The sequence below is a fragment of the Rhipicephalus microplus genome, chromosome 3 (assembly GCF_043290135.1).
Source record: "Rhipicephalus microplus isolate Deutch F79 chromosome 3, USDA_Rmic, whole genome shotgun sequence".
In the NCBI taxonomy this organism is placed as follows: domain Eukaryota; kingdom Metazoa; phylum Arthropoda; class Arachnida; order Ixodida; family Ixodidae; genus Rhipicephalus; species Rhipicephalus microplus.
The window spans coordinates 189,104,854-189,122,943 of NC_134702.1; the positions used below are offsets into that span (position 1 = coordinate 189,104,854).

The following is an 18,090-nucleotide window of genomic DNA, read 5'->3' on the forward strand; positions in this document are numbered from 1 at the left end:
CGTAAATGTTTTTGAGGTAGATAGCCATAAGAATGAAGTGTGGGCTTGAAGAGGTGGTGGGCTCTGCATTGCGGTCTTGCATTCTTGTCTTCCACAAGCTGTGAATACCCATGACATAAAACATGTCATATACTACTTCATCAAGCGCTGCTGGTAGAAAATAACGTATTGTGAGAGAATTATTGACGAAACGTTTTTTCAATGCTCGCTAAAGAACATCCCAAAACAGTATAGTATCTTAGCAGCTAACAAAGCAATGTTCATTCGTATCCGGCACATCATAGACGGCTGTTAACAGACGCAATAAAAATTCTCTTTTTTTAACCTTGTCTTTACTACCTATATTTCAGAGTTGAGTTTGAGAAGAATGTTATTGAACTCGGTGGAATGTACATTTCGCGCACTCGCTTCAACACATCGTGGCCTCAAAGATTGGAGTACAGTGAGCGGTAACACAGTGATGAGAACACTGCACTCAGTAGATACTTATGCACCACCTTGCACGATACTGTGTACATGTATTCTACAGGAAAGCGAGCTTTAAGAAATTGAACTGCGATATAAACTTCCTGCATGAATCCCCCAAGCATGGGCGTTCAGAGAAGTTTAATAAAAGAAATAAATCTGGTGTGTAATGAACAAGTGTAACCTGCAAAAAGGAACAGAGAACAAGATGAGAAATCTTTCGAAAAAGAAGAATCGTGACAGTATTTGCGTTTTTTTGTTGAAAGCTTTTTAAAATCCGCTTGAGATGCCATCAGGGCCCGGTGTTTTCACTAGGCGTTGCTCATCAAGTAAAGCTTGGCGCATCGGTTGTTCAGATTTTAAGGTGCGCTGGTTCCGAGATCTAATACATGCCCTTTGGTAGCGAGCAGCATCATATCTCTGTAGTTGGCACTTAATATTCTCAATATCTTTGATGTACTTTCCCGGCATTTCGCATTCCATCTCATAAAGATTGCAAAGACTTTTAACAAGTATCTTTACATCATTCTTTCTATAGAAAGACTTAACAGCCCCAATTTCTGAAGCTATGGAGTGAACTTCTTGTTTAAAAAGCTCCCAAGCAGCGAAGATATGAAAACCAATCGAAAAAGATTGCCTCAATGCCATCTGGACGCGATTCATGAATTCCTGATCACAGAGGAGCTTCGCATTCCTTTTAAAAAGGGCCCACTGGGGACAGAATTGTTTTTGACGATTTTCACCAATTTGCGCTATGACAATACAATGGTTTGAATATGATACAGCTTCGATGCTGCAAAACAATTTACGAGATAGGAGTGATGAGGACACGTAAATCCGGTCAAGGCGAGCATGAGAACTGCCCTGTACTCTTGTATAGGCCGTTGCCCGATTCGAAACACCGATGTCACTTAGTCCTGCATTATCTACAATAGCGGATAAAAGTTCGCCACTCCTCTCTTTCCAAGATGATTATTACGATCAATAGCTTCACATTCGCAGTTGAAATCTGCCATAAGTACCGTGCATCTGTCAACGTCAAATACATTACGCACTTTTCAAACCATTCGAATTGTTTCGGAACCTTAATAAACGCATACAGTTTGATTATTCGTCGTGGCACTCCTCGAAACAAAAAATCACAGCATTTGTACCTGCTTACTTCATCAACACTAGTGCAGAATGCTGAACAGGGTAGGCTTTTTCTCAGAAACAATCAACAGCCCGCAGATAAACCTTTAGCATGTGAGACACACACAATAAACTGAGACAAAAAAGGCCGCAGGGCCTTCTCCATCTTTTCCTTGCTCTCGATCTTGGTCTCTTGGATGGTGACAAAGTCGAGACGCTTCCGATTGAGAAGTCTACGGAGCTGTGCCTGTATCTGCGCAGATCTAAAACCGCGTACGTTCAAGGTAGCACAGATGAGTCACTCAGACTGCGCCATGGTTACTACCTTCCAATGCGCTTATCGTCCCACGTGATCCGTCCCACTGCGCTGGCGCTGAGGCTTCCAGTTAACCCCTACCCGGCCTCCTAATCGGGATCAGCGACACATCCCCTCGGGCATGGACTTTCGCAAACGGCGTGACTTCCTAGTCACAGACGCTGCGTCACTCCCTTTGCTGGAATCCGAGCTGTACGATGCGCGACGCTTCGGTATTGCTGCATCCATACAGATCTGCATATCATCTTCTGACACTGCACCATGACGTAAAAGCTGCTGCGGAGCTGCGGCGCAAGCACTTGAAGAATTTTATGCGGGATCCAGCCCAGAGTCTCTTTATTGTACTGGTGGTTCTCAGGCATCTTTATGGGTAAGCGCAACAGCACTCTTCATAGGAACTGTGCTAGGGGTTGTGCGGAGCCATTTGGGTATTGTTGCGACCGGGGTTGAAGGCACCGGAGGTCAGGGATAAAGTTTTCGAGGTAGGAGGAAGAGAGACTTCATGAGGGTTTATTTACAGCAGTCGTACATGACGAGCTCTTTCTTACATGGTGAGCTCTCGAATGTGGCGTTTCTCCACATGGCACTCCTTCGAATGAGGCGGGTGGCTCATTATAAAGGGTATGTTCTCACCAGATCACTAGATCAGGAAACACGTGCAGACGCTACTGTCCAATCACAGATCACACACAACAGTTGAGGCGGACGAGCATGCATGGCCCACGTGAACGTCCAATATTGAGCCGTGATCACTGCAATCCAATGTTCCACCAGCGGGGCTCCTCCTCGTCGTTTTTGTGCCGCTGGTCGAGGGGTCCCAAGCTCAGGACAGCATACATCTAAGGGTCCGCTGAACTGCTCGCTTAATTAGCGAGGCGAATTGCGGCAGCCACCGCGGTCTCTTCCAAGAAAGATGCTGTACTCGTTGTCGTCTCCCGAACGGCTCACGGCGTCGTGGCGACACGACGTCTCGCCCTCCGGCTAGGAGGGACAATGCGGGCTGTCGTAGGCAGCTGGCCGGACGGCTACTTGTTTGAAGATCCAAAGAGCGCCGCTCCCTCATCAGCTCGGGTGCCAGTCACAACAGTATGCTGCCTGTATGATTCACTTGGCTATTTGCACGCAGAAGTTTCAACTGTGTCAACAGCGAGTGACTTGCTTTCCTCTTCTGGATTCTTGTCGTAGAGCCCGCAGCATCTAAAATTGACGGTGTGTCTCCCGTTGCGTCCAGAACCTCAGTGGCATCCATAATCTGCTCTTGTAGGCTATCATCTGGCTGTTGTGTGCGCTGTCGTAGCTTGTTGGCGTATGTCCTAACACAATCCTCGGCCGAATGACCGAAGCGTCGACAGTTGTCACAGCGAGTAGTCCTGCAGTTTCGACGGATGTGTCCAACCTTACTGCACCGAAGGCAAAGTGGCGGGTGGTCAGGTATTAGGACGAGGCTTTGCTTTCCGTAGACAACAAGAATATGAGGAATATCAGCAACACGAGCTCCATCGGCAAGAGACAAAACAACATCCCTATTTAGCGTCCGCATTTGTTCCATGTCCGCAACTTTCCAGCTTTCTTATGATATTGACTTGACCTTCCCAAAAGCTTGCAGTGCCTCGCGAACAAAGGCGTTCTCCAAGCGTTCATGGAGCCACGTATGCTTAACCTTCACTTCTGTGGGTCAATAACAAGGCATCGACGACTTTCGACGGAAACTTCGCCTCTTGTGACCAACTTTGTTTTCGTCAGTGTTGACTTGCATGTGACAATCCAAACACGAGACATCTGAAATTGAGCAATAGAGCTCATTTTCTTCAAGTCAATGATGTCACGAAAAGCATCTCTGAAATCTTGAACCCGGTAAGGGTGACCTGCTAAGTCCGTATGTAGAAAAACAGAGTCCACAACGAGCTTACCGTTGGGAAGGCGAGGAAGTACAACACGGTAGTCGTTGCCGCTGGCTGAAGCCTGAGCAGCACCTCCGCTCATGGCCGATAAATCCTTCAAAGCGGAGAACAAGAACAAAGCGACCGTTCAGAACGTCGGCTTTGTTTTTCTGCCCCTGAACTACACCCCCGTTACGTCTGGAGCACTCAATAACGAGTTTATTAGTGCTCATCAGCTTGTTCTAAGAATACAATAACTCTTTATTTGAAATTAACCAAATTACTCATCGTCGCTGCCCGATACAGTTTTTTTCGTAATTGGGGAAAGCCGCATATTTCTATGGTCAAATAAATAGGCAGCGATGTTCGATTAGATGTACTTTACGATATGCGCGCTGGTAAGTCATGGTGCAGTAATAACAAAACTCACAATGAAAAATATACCGCTAAAGTGAGAGAACTTCGGAGGTGCTGGGATTTGAACCTGGGTCTTCACACATGCAAAGCGAGTGCTCTACGACTCAGCTACACCCCTGTTTTTTGGCAAGGTATTTATTAAAGTATTTGCGCATTGAAGACAAATCCTGCAAGCAGCAGTACAATCAAATTGCGAAAATAAGCGCTCAAGCGTTACTCATAAACACTCAATGGCCAACACAGTGCAGGTTCCTCACACGGAAAGTTCTTCACATTGTGTTATGCATACAAAAAAGGGGTGAAGTCAAACAGTTCTCTAAGATGGAGTACCAGTCCGGTCTAAAGTCTAGCTCGTCGTAAATGTTTTTTAGGTGGATAGAGATTTGAATGAAGTGTGCGCTTGAAGAGGTGGTGGGCTCTGCATTGTGGTCTTGCATTCGTGTGTTCCACAAGCTGTGCATACCCATGAGGAAAAACATATCATATTGTACTTCATCAAGCGCTGCTGGCAGAAGATAACGTAGTGTGTGAGAATTAATGACGAAACGTTTTTTCAGTGCTCGTGAGGACATTCCAAAACAGTATGGCATCTTTGCAGCTAAAAAAGCAATGTTCAATCGTTTCCGACACATCACATAGACGGAAGTTAACAGACGGAATGAAAATACCTTTTCTTTCTGACCATGTGTTTACCGCCAATGTTTCATAGTGGAGTTTAGAGAAGAATGTTTTTGAATTCGGTGGAATGTAAATTTTGCGCACTCGCTTCAACACATCGTGGCCTGGAAGATTGGAGTAGAGTGAACGGTACAATGGAGGTGGGAAGAGTGTACTCAGTAGGTCCTTATACAGCACCTTGCGCGATACTGTGTACAGGTATTCTACAGAAAAGCGAGCTTTAAGGAACTGAACTGCGAGGTAAACTGAATCCCCACAAGCATGGGCATTCAGAAAAGTTGGATGAAACAATTAAATCTGGTAAGTAATAAACAAGTGTAACCTGCAAGAAGGAACGGAGAACAGCATAAGAAAGGCTTCGAAAAAAGAAGAATCGTGACACTATTTGCCATAGGTAAAGGTATTTTATTCCGAACTCGCCCTCACTAACGGGATTGAATATGTTGTCACGACACATGCGCTCAATGTCGAAGGCGTCTTGAAACGAGCGAAAATCCGATGGAAGCGTTGTATAGAAATTTTTGCGCAATGAATGAGTTGCAATACATTTTAATGCTTTGTTGCAAGGAAAGTATGGCAAGCTTGCTTCAGCTCTCCCAATTGTTGCAAGTCGATAGGGAACAAATGTCTCGGCCTGTCGTTCAATCTTAGAGACGCATTCCTTCTAGTAATGCGCACTGAATCTAAATGCATGCAGTCGTACACCGATGTATGTTGGAGGAGTTCTTGTCCAAATAATCCTTGCAAAGTGGTTTGATGTGCTAACCCACAAGCCAAACAACAGTCCTAAACTTTTAGAGGCATTTCAACGAGCTCCTAATACTACACAAAACTTCGAAATAGTAGATACGACATTTTTTAAACTTGGCTTATCTGTGCAAAAAATGCGACATCGTCTGCTTAAGCTAATACTTAGACCTAACTCCCTAATATTCTGAAGCCACGAATGAAACTCGACTGTTATGCTTAAGCACAGTGTTTCTATATAAAGTGCAAATAGGAGAAGCGACATCGGGCACCTCTGTTTTACGGAAGAGCGAATAGAAACAGGCTTGGAGAGTTCACCAATAACTATCAGACAAGTTGAGCATTCATTATAGCATAGTTTAAGGCCTTTAAGAACAACTTTTTATTATTGGCATGCTCGTGAAGAGAAAAAAGATTTGACAAACACGATCAAAGGTCTTTTCAAGGTTTACCTGTAGCATTGCAAGATGTTTTTGAAAACTATGACAGTATTGAAGCACTGCACAAGGAACATGTATACTTTTTTGTACGGATTGACCACTGATTGCACATGCCTGATGAAACCCATTAACGATTGACATCGCAATTTTTAACCTATTTGTTAATACTTCTGCGAAAATTTTGTTGTCCAAGTTTGACAGCGACATTGGTCCGTAGCCCTCGACGGAGCAAATTTTTCATTTTCAGTTATTTTCTGTATTGATAGAGTGTGACTTTTGCAAGAAAATTTAGGGAGTGTAGCCAAGTTATAACTTATTTGAAAAATATCCATCAATATAAGAGCAAGCATTTTTCCGAAAGCTTTGTAAAATTCGCCTGAGATGCCATCAGAGCCCAGTGTTTTCAATAAAGGCAAGTTGTCGATTCCTTGCTCAATTTCCTGTATAGTAATGGGTCCATTAATGCGTGCACAACAATTGTTCTTCAAGGCGTTCACAAGAAAACAAAACTAGTCTCGAGGTGAGCGTCAGGATCATCTGAGGGAGAGCTAAATAAACTGTTATAGTACTTTTCGAACGCCAAAGTAATGTCTCTATTATCTTTTATGAGCACATCGTTAGAGTACAAGTTAGGAATATTTTTGGACATCGCATGACGTTGCTGATCAAGTAAAGCTTGGCGCGTCGGTTGCTCAGATTTTCAGGTGCACTGGTTCCGAGATATAATACGTGCCCTTTGGTAGCGAGCAGCATCGTATCCCAGTAGTTGGCACTTAATATTCTCATTGTCCTTGATGTACTTTTCCGGCGTTTCAAATTCCATCTCATAAAGGTTGCAAAGACTTTTAAGAAATGTCTTTTCACCCTTTTTACTATAGAAAGACTTAACAGCCCCGATCTCTAAAGCTATAGCACGAACTTTTTGTTTAAAAAGCTCCCACGCAGCGAAAATGTGCAACCCAATCGAAAAGAATTGCCTCAATGCCATCTGGACACGATTCATGAATTCCTGATCTCAGAGGAGCTTCGCATTCATATTCCAAAGGGTCCATATGGGACGGAATTGTTTTTGGCGATTTTCACCGATTTCCGGTATGACAATACAATGGTTCGAAAATGATACAGCTTCGATACTGCAGAACATTTTACGAGATAGGAGTGACGAGGACACGTAAATCCGGTCAAGGCGAGCAGGAGAGCTGCCCAGTACTCTTGTTATGCCATTGCCCGATTCGAGAGACTGATGTCAATTAGTCCTGCATTATCTACAATACCGGATAAAAGCTCGCCACCGCTTTCTCTCTTTCCAAGATGATTATTACGATCAATAGCTTCACATACGCAGTTAAAACCTCCCATAAGTACCGTACATCTGTCGACGTCAGTTAAATTACGCGCTTTTTCAAACGATTCAAGTCGTTAAGGAACCTAATTGAATTCATATAGATTGATAATTCGCCATGGCACTCCTCACAACAAAAAATCACAGCATATATACCTGCTTACTTCATCAACACTAGTGCTGATTGCTGAATAAGGTCGGCTCTTCCTCAGAAACAACCAACAGCCCACGGATAAAGCTTTTGCATGTGAAACACACACATCCTACTGAGAAAGAAAAGGCCGCAGGGCCTTCTCCATCTCTTCCTCGCTCTCGATCTTGGTCTCTTGGATGGCGACAAAGTCGAGACTCTTGCGATTCAGAAGTCTACAAAGCAGTGCCTGTTTCTACGAAAATCTAAGGCCGCGTACGTTCAAGGTAGCACAGATGAGTCACTCAGACTGCGCAATGGTGACTACCTTCCAATGCACTTATCGTCTTACTTCTTCCGTCCCAAGAGTTGGCGCTGAGGCTTCCAGTTAACCCCCACCAGGCCTCCTAGATCGGGATCGGCGACACTTCCCCTCGGGCATGAACTTTCAGCGACGGCGTGACTTTCTAGTCACAGACGCCGGGTCACTACCTTTGCTTGAATCCGAGCTGTACGATGCGCGACATTCGGTATTGCTGAATTCATAGAGATCTGCATATCATCTTCTGACACTGCACCATGACGAAAAAGCTGCTGCGGAGCTGCACCGCAAACAGGTGAACTTTCTGCGGGATCCAGCCCGGAGTGTCTTTCTTGTAGTGGCGGTTCTCCGGCATCTTTATGGGTCAGCGCAACAGCACTCTTCATAGGAACTGTGCCAAAGGTTGTATGGTGCCAATTTGGGTATTGTGGCGACCGGGGTTTGCAGGCACTAAAGATCCGGGATGAAGTTTTCGAGGCAGGGGGAAGGGAGACTTGATGAGGGTTTATTTACAACATATACAAGGTGAGCTGTCGTACATGACGAGCTCTTTCTTACATGGTGAGCTCTCGAATCTGGCGTTCCTCTACATGTCACTTCTTCGAATGAGCCGGGTGGCTCATTATAAAGGGTATGTTCTCCCCAGATCCCTAGACCAGGGAACACGTGCAGATGCTACTGTTGAATCACAGATCACACACAACAGGTGAAGGGGGCGAGCATGCAAGGCCCACGTGAACGTCCATTATTGAGCCATGATCACTGCAATCCAAGGTGGCGCCAGCGGGGCTTCTCCTCGTCGTGTGTGTGCCACTGGTCGAGGGGTCCCAAGCTCACGACAGCATACATCAAAGAGTTCGCCGAACTGCTCGCTTAATTAGCGAGGCAATTTGCGGCGGCCGCCGCAGTCTCTTCCAAGGAAGATGCTGTACTCGTTGTCGTCTCCCGAACGGCTTACGGCGTCGTGGCGACACGACGTCTCACCCTCCGGCTAGGAGGGACAATGCCTGGCGGTCGTAGGCAGCCGGCCAGTCGGCTCCTTGTTTGAAGATCGAAAGAGCGCCTCTCCCTCGTCAGCTCGGGCGCTAGTCACAACAGTATGCTGCTTGCATGATTCACTTGGCTCTTTGCACGCAGAAGTTTCAACTGTGTCAACAGTGAGTGACTTTTTTCCTCTTCTGGATTCTTTGTGGTAGAGCCCACAGCATCTGAAATTGACGGTGTGTCTCCGTTGCGTCCACAACCTCGGTGGCATCCATAATCTGCCCTTGTAGGCTATCATCTGGCTGTTGTGCGCGCTATCACAGCTTGTTGGCATATGTCATAACACAATCCTCGACCGGATGATCGAAGCGTCGACAGTTGTCACAGCGAGGGGTCCTGCCGTTTCAACAGATGTGTCAAACCTTACTGCACCGAAGGCAAAATTTAAGGTGGCTAGGTATCAGGACGAGGCTTTGCACTCCGCAGACAACAAGAACAGGAGGTATATCAGCAACGCGAACTCCATCAGCAAGGGACAAAACAACATCCCTATTTAGCGTCCGCATTTGTTCCATGTCCGCAACTTTCCAGCTTTCTTATGATATTGACTTGACCTTCCCAAAAGCTTGCAGTGCCTCGCGAACAAAGGCGTTCTCCAAGCGGTCAGGGAGCCACGTATGCTTAACCTTCACTTCTGTGGATCAATAACAAGGCATCGACGACTTTTGACGGAAACTTCGCCTCTTGTGACCAACTTTGTTTTCGTCAGTGTTGACTTGCATGTGACAATACAAACACGAGACATCTGAAATTGAGCAATAGAGCTCATTTTCTTCAAGTCAATGATGTCACGAAAAGCATCTCTGAAATCTTGAACCCGGTAAGGGTGACCTGCTAAGTCCGTATGTAGAAAAACAGAGTCCACAACGAGCTTACCGTTGGGAAGGCGAGGAAGTACAACACGGTAGTCGTTGCCGCTGGCTGAAGCCTGAGCAGCACCTCCGCTCATGGCCGATAAATCCTTCAAAGCGGAGAACATGAACAAAGCGACCGTTCAGAACGTCGGCTTTGTTTTTCTGCCCCTGAACTACACCCTCGTTACGTCTGGAGCACTCAATAACGAGTTTATTAGTGCTCATCAGCTTGTTCTAAGAATACAATAACTCTTTATTTGAAATTAACCAAATTACTCATCGTCGCTGCCCGATACAGTTTTTTTCGTAATTGGGGGAAGCCGCATATTTCTATGGTCAAATAAATAGGCAGCGATGTTCGATTAGATGTACTTTACGATATGCGCGCTGGTAAGTCATGGTGCAGTAATAACAAAACTCACAATGAAAAATATACCGCTAAAGTGAGAGAACTTCGGAGGTGCTGGGATTTGAACCTGGGTCTTCACACATGCAAAGCGAGTGCTCTACGACTCAGCTACACCCCTGTTTTTGGCAAGGTATTTATTAAAGTATTTGCGCATTGAAGACAAATCCTGCAAGCAGCAGTACAATCAAATCGCGAAAATAAGCGCTCAAGCGTTACTCATAAACACTCAATGGCCAACACAGTGCAGGTTCCTCACACGGAAAGTTCTTCACATTGTGTTATGCATACAAAAAAGGGGTGAAGTCAAACAGTTCTCTAAGATGGAGTACCAGTCCGGTCCGAAGTCTAGCTCATCGTAAATGTTTTTTAGGTGGATAGAGATTTGAATGAAGTGTGCGCTTGAAGAGGTGGTGGGCTCTGCATTGTGGTCTTGCATTCGTGTGTTCCACAAGCTGTGCATACCCATGAGGAAAAAACATATCATATTGTACATCATCAAGCGCTGCTGGCAGAAGATAACGTAGTGTGTGAGAATTAATGACGAAACGTTTTTTCAGTGCTCGCTGGAGGACATTCCAAAACAGTATGGCATCTTTGCAGCTAAAAAAGCAATAATCAATCGTTTCCGACACATCACATAGACGGAAGTTAACAGACGGAATGAAAATACCTTTTCTTTCTGACCATGTGTTTACCGCCAATGTTTCATAGTGGAGTTTAGAGAAGAATGTTTTTGAATTCGGTGGAATGTAAATTTTGCGCACTCGCTTCAACACATCGTGGCCTGGAAGATTGGAGTAGAGTGAACGGTACAATGGAGGTGGGAAGAGTGTACTCAGTAGGTCCTTATACAGCACCTTGCGCGATACTGTGCACAGGTATTCTACAGAAAAGCGAGCTTTAAGGAACTGAACTGCGAGGTAAACTTCCTGCATGAATCCCCACAAGCATGGGCATTCGGAAAAGTTGGATGAAACAATTAAATCTGGTAAGTAATAAACAAGTGTAACCTGCAAGAAGGAACGGAGAACAGCATAAGAAAGGCTTCGAAAAAAGAAGAATCGTGACACTATTTGCCATAGGTAAAGGTATTTTATTCCGAACTCGCCCTCACTAACGGGATTGAATATGTTGTCACGACACATGCGCTCTATGTCGAAGGCGTCTTGAAACTAGCGAAAATCCGATGGAAGCGTTGTATAGAAATTTTTGCGCAATGAATGAGTTGCAATACATTTTAATGCTTTGTTGCTAGGAAAGTATGGCAAGCTTCAGCTCTCCCAATTATTGCAAGTCGATAGGGAACAAATGTCTCGGCCTGTCGTTCAATCTTAGAGACGCATTCCTTCTAGTAATGCGCACTGAATCTAAATGCATACAGTCGTACACCGATGTATGTTGGAGGAGTTCTTGTCCAAATAATCCTTGCAAAGTGGTTTGATGTGCTAACCCACAAGCCAAACAACAGTCCTAAACTTTTAGAGGCATTTCAACGAGCTCCTAATACTACACAAAACTTTGCAATAGTAGATACGACATTTTTGAAACTTGGCTTATCTGTGCAAAAAATGCGACATCGTCTGCTTAAGCTAATACTTAAACCTAACTCCCTAATATTCTGAAGCCACGAATGAAACTCGACTGTTATGCTTAAGCACAGTGTTTCTATATAAAGTGCAAATAGGAGAAGCGACATCGGGCACCTCTGTTTTACGGAAGAGCGAATAGAAACAGGCTTGGAGAGTTCACCAATAACTATCAGACAAGTTGAGCATTCATTATAGCATAATTTAAGGCCTTTAAGAACAACTTTTTATTATTGGCATGCTCGTGAAGAGAAAAAAGATTTGACAAACACGATCAAAGGTCTTTTCAAGGTTTACCTGTAGCATTGCAAGATGTTTTTGAAAACTATGACAGTATTGAAGCACTGCACAAGGAACATGTATACTTTTTTGTACGGATCGACCACTGATTGCACATGCCTGATGAGACCCATTAACGATTGACATCGCAAATTTTAACCTATTTGTTAATACTTCTGCGAAAATTTTGTTGTCCAAGTTTGACAGCGACATTGGTCCGTAGCCCTCGACGGAGCGAATTTTTCATTTTTAGTTATTTTCTGTATTGATAGAGTGTGACTTTTGCAAGAAAATTTAGGGAGTGTAGCCAAGTTATAACTTATTTGAAAAATATCCATCAATATAAGAGCAAGCATTTTTCCGAAAGCTTTGTAAAATTCGCCTGAGATGCCATCAGAGCCCAGTGTTTTCAATAAAGGCAAGTTGTCGATTCCTTGCTCAATTTCCTGTATAGTAATGGGTCCATTAATGGGTGCACAACAATTGTTCTTCAAGGCGTTCACAAGAAAACAAAACTAGTCTCGAGGTGAGCGTCAGGATCATCTGAGGGAGAGCTAAATAAACTGTTATAGTACTTTTCGAACGCCAAAGTAATGTCTCTATTATCTTTCATGAACACATCGTTAGAATACAAGTTTGGAATATTTTTGGACATCGCATGACGTTGCTGATCAAGTAAAGCTTGGCGCGTCGGTTGCTCAGATTTTCAGGTGCACTGGTTCCGAGATATAATACGTGCCCTTTGGTAGCGAGCAGCATCGTATCCCAGTAGTTGGCACTTAATATTCTCATTGTCCTTGATGTACTTTTCCGGCGTTTCAAATTCCATCTCATAAAGGTTGCAAAGACTTTTAAGAAATGTCTTTTCACCCTTTTTTCTATAGAAAGACTTAACAGCCCCGATCTCTAAAGCTATAGCACGAACTTCTTGTTTAAAAAGCTCCCACGCAGCGAAAATGTGCAACCCAATCGAAAAGAATTGCCTCAATGCCATCTGGACACGATTCGTGAATTCCTGATCTCAGAGGAGCTTCGCATTCATATTCCAAAGGGTCCATATGGGACGGAATTGTTTTTGGCGATTTTCACCGATTTTCGGTATGACAATACAATGGTTCGAAAATGATACAGCTTCGATACTGCAGAACATTTTACGAGATAGGAGTGACGAGGACACGTAAATCCGGTCAAGGCGAGCAGGAGAGCTGCCCAGTACTCTTGTATATGCCATTGCCCGATTCGAGAGACTGATGTCAATTAGTCCTGCATTATCTACAATACCGGATAAAAGCTCGCCACCGCTTTCTCTCTTTCCAAGATGATTATTACGATCACTAGCTTCACATACGCAGTTAAAACCTCCCATAAGTACCGTACATCTGTCGACGTCAAATAAATTACGCGCTTTTTCAAACAATTCAAGTCGTTAAGGAACCTAATTGAATTCATATAGATTGATAATTCGCCATGGCACTCCTCACAACAAAAAATCACAGCATATATACCTGCTCACTTCATCAACGCTAGTGCTGATTGCTGAATATGGTCGGCTCTTCCTCAGAAACAACCAACAGCCCACGGATAAAGCTTTTGCATGTGAAACACACACATTATACTGAGAAAGAAAAGGCCGCAGGGCCTTCTCCATCTCTTCCTCGCTCTCGATCTTGGTCTCTTGGATGGCGACAAAGTCGAGACGCTTGCGATTCAGAAGTCTACAAAGCAGTGCCTGTTTCTACGAAGATCTAAGGCCGCGTAGTTTCAAGGTAGCACTGATGAGTCACTCAGACTGCGAAATGGTGACTACCTTCCAATGCACTTATCGTCTTACTTCTTCCGTCCCAAGAGTTGGCGCTGAGGCTTCCAGTTAACCCCCACCAGGCCTCCTAGATCGGGATCGGCGACACTTCCCCTCGGGCATGAACTTTCAGCGACGGCGTGACTTTCTAGTCACAGACGCCGGGTCACTACCTTTGCTTGAATCCGAGCTGTAGGATGCGCGACATTCGGTATTGCTGAATTCATAAAGATCTGCATATCATCTTCTGACACTGCACCATGACGAAAAAGCTGCTGCGGAGCTGCACCGCAAACAGGTGAAGAACTTTCTGCGGGATCCAGCCCGGAGTGTCTTTCTTGTAGTGGCGGTTCTCCGGCATCTTTATGGGTCAGCGCAACAGCACTCTTCATAGGAACTGTGCCAAAGGTTGTATGGTGCCAATTTGGGTATTGTGGCGACCGGGGTTTGCTGGCACTAAAGATCCGGGATGAAGTTTTTGAGGCAGGGGGAAGGGAGACTTGATGAGGGTTTATTTACAACATATACAAGGTGAGCTGTCGTACATGACGAGCTCTTTCTTACATGGTGAGGTCTCGAATCTGGCGTTCCTCTACATGTCACTCCTTCGAATGAGCCGGGTGGCTCATTATAAAGGGTATGTTCTCCCCAGATCACTAGACCAGGGAACACGTGCAGATGCTACTGTTGAATCACAGATCACACACAACAGGTGAAGGGGGCGAGCATGCAAGGCCCACGTGAACGTCCATTATTGAGCCATGATCACTGCAATCCAAGGTGGCGCCAGCGGGGCTTCTCGTCGTGTGTGTGCCACTGGTCGAGGGGTCCCAAGCTCACGACAGCATACATCAAAGAGTTCGCCGAACTGCTCGCTTAATTAGCGAGGCAATTTGCGGCGGCCGCCGCAGTCTCTTCCAAGGAAGATGCTGTACTCGTTGTCGTCTTCCGAACGGCTTACGGCGTCGTGGCGACACGACGTCTCACCCTCCGGCTAGGAGGGACAATGCCTGGCGGTCGTAGGCAGCTGGCCAGTCGGCTCCTTGTTTGAAGATCGAAAGAGCGCCTCTCCCTCGTCAGCTCGGGCGCTAGTCACAACAGTATGCTGCTTGCATGATTCACTTGGCTCTTTGCACGCAGAAGTTTCAACTGTGTCAACAGTGAGTGACTTTTTTTCCTCTTCTGGATTCTTTGTGGTGGAGCCCGCAGCATCTGAAATTGACGGTGTGTCTCCGTTGCGTCCACAACTTCGGTGGCATCCGTAATCTGCCCTTGTAGGCTATCATCTGGCTGTTGTGCGCGCTATCACAGCTTGTTGGCATATGTCATAACACAATCCTCGACCGGATGATCGAAGCGTCGACAGTTGTCACAGCGAGGGGTCCTGCCGTTTCAACAGATGTGTCAAACCTTACTGCACCGAAGGCAAAGTTTAAAGTGGCTAGGTATCAGGACGAGGCTTTGCACTCCGCAGACAACAAGAATAGGAGGTATATCAGCAACGCGAACTCCATCAGCAAGGGACAAAACAACATTCCTATTTAGCGTCCGCATTTGTTCAATATGTCCGCTACTTTCCAGCTTTCCTGTGATAATACTTGACCTTCCCAAAAGCTTGCAGTGCCTTGCAAACATAGGCGTCCTCTAAACACTCAGGGAGCCAGATACGCTTAACCTTCACTTCCGTGGGTCAATAACAAGGCATCGACGACTTTTACGGAAACTTCGCCTCCTGTGACCAAGTTCATTTTCGTCCGCGTTGACTTGCATGTGACCATCCAAACATGAGACATTTGAAATTGACCAATGGAGCTAATTTCCTTTAAGTCAATGATGTCCCGAAAAGCATCTCTGAAATCTTGAACCCGGTAAGGGCGAGCTGCTAAGTCCGTATGTAGAAAAACACAGTCCTCAACGAGCTTACCGGTGGGAAAGCGAGGAAATACAACAGGGTAGTCGTTGCCGCTGTCTGAAGCCTGAGCAGCACCTCAGCCCATGGAAGATAAATCCTTCGAAGCGGAGAACATGAAAAAAGCGACCGTTCACAACGTCGTCTTCGTATTTCATCCTGAACCACACCCCCGTTACGTCTGGAGCACTCAATAACAAGCTTCTTGGTGCTCATCAGCTTGTTCTAAGAATACAATAACTTTATTTGAAATTTAACAAAATCATTTAGTCATTGCTGCCTGATAGTTTTTTTTTCGTACTTGAGGGAAGCCGAATATTTCTATGGTCAAATAAATAGGCAGCGATGTTCGATTAGATGTACTTTATGATATGCGCACTGGTAACACATGATGCCGTAGTATTACAACACGCAAAAAAAAGAAGCTAACGCTTAAGTCGAGAGCGTTTTGGAGGTGCCGGGTTTGAACCCTGAACTTCTTACATGCAAAGCGATGCTCTACCACTGAGCTACCCCCCGTTACATCTGGAGCACTCAATGACGAGTTTCTTTGTGCTCATCAGCTTGTTCTAACAATAAAATAAATCATTTTTTGAAATAAACAAATTCATCTCGTCATTGATGCCTGATAGTTTTTTTATCAATGAGGAAAGCCGCGTACTTTTAGGATCAAAGAAAATGGCAGCGCTGTTCAAATAGATGTACCTAATGATATGCGCCCCGGTAACTCGTGGTGCCGTAGTATTACAATAGGAAATAAAAAAGATACCGCTACAGTCGAGAGCGCTTTGGAGGTGCTGGGGTTCGAACCCGGGAATTCTCACATGCAAAGCCAGCGCTCTACCACTGAGCTACACACTTGTTACGTCTGGAGCGCTCATTAACGCGTTTCTTGGAGCTAATCAGCTTGTGCTAACAATACAATAAATCATTAGTTGATATATCAAACAAAATCATCTCGTCACAGTTGCCTGACACAGTTTTTAGTCATTGAGGAAAGCGGCCTGTTTATATGGTCAAAGAAAATGGCAGCGATGTTCGAGAACATGTACTTTATGATCTGCGCACTGGTTGGTTATTGTACCGTAGTATTGCAACACACCATAAAAAGATACCGCTAAAGTCGTGAGCGCTTTAGCGGTGTTGCGGTTTGAACACGGGGCTTATCACATGCGAAGCGAGCGCTCTACCACTGAGCTACACCCTTGTTACGTCTGGGCACTCATTAACGCGTTTCTTGGTACTAATCAGCTTGTTCTAACAATAAAATAAATCATTAGTCCAAATATAAAAGAAAATGATCTCGTCATTGCTGCCTGACACAGTTTTTAGTCTTCGAGGAAAGCCGCCTATTTCTGTGGTCAAAGAAAATGGCAGCGATGTTCGAGAACGTGTGCTTTATGATATGCGCACTGGTAACTCGTGGTGCCGTAGTATTACAACAGGCAATGAAAAAAGATACCGCTAAAGTCGAGAGCGATTTGGAGGTGCCGGGGCTTCAACCCGGGACTTCTCACATGCAAAGCGAGCACTCTACCACTGAGCTACACCCCCGTTACATCTGGAGCACTCATTAACGAGTTTCTTGGTGATCATCAGCTTGTTCTAACAATGAATTAATCAATTAGTTCAAATAAACAAAATCATCTCGTCATTGCTGCATGATGCAGTTTTTTCATCATTGAGGAAAGCCGCTTATCTCTATAGTCAAAGAAAATGGCAGCGCTGTTTGATGAAGTGTATTTCATGTTATGCGCCCCGGTAACTCGTGGTGCCGTAGTATTACAATAGGAAATAAAAAAGATACCGCTAAAGTCGAGAGCGCTTTGGAGGTGCTGGGGTTCGAACCCGGGAATTCTCACATGCAACGCCAGCGCTCTACCACTGAGCTACACACTTGTTACGTCTGGAGCGCTCATTAACGCGTTTCTTGGAGCTAATCAGCTTGTTCTAACAATACAATAAATCATTAGTTGATATATCAAACAAAATCATCTCGTCACAGTTGCCTGACACAGTTTTTAGTCATTGAGGAAAGCGGCCTGTTTATATGGTCAAAGAAAATGGCAGCGATGTTCGAGAACATGTACTTTATGATCTGCGCACTGGTTGGTTATTGTACCGTAGTATTGCAACACACCATAAAAAGATACCGCTAAAGTCGTGAGCGCTTTAGCGGTGTTGCGGTTTGAACACGGGGCTTATCACATGCGAAGCGAGCGCTCTACCACTGAGCTACACCCTTGTTACGTCTGGGCACTCATTAACGCGTTTCTTGGTACTAATCAGCTTGTTCTAACAATAAAATAAATCATTAGTCCAAATATAAAAGAAAATGATCTC

At 44.9% G+C, this 18,090-nt stretch overlaps 1 non-coding gene across 1 annotated transcript; it reads right to left on the minus strand.

The window, feature by feature from the left end:
* Nucleotides 1-17,229: 17,229 nt before the first annotated feature.
* On the minus strand, nt 17,230-17,301 carry TRNAA-UGC (transfer RNA alanine (anticodon UGC)). Its single transcript has one exon. It is a non-coding gene; the product is annotated as a tRNA-Ala (tRNA).
* Between the last annotated feature and the right edge of the window lie 789 nt (nt 17,302-18,090).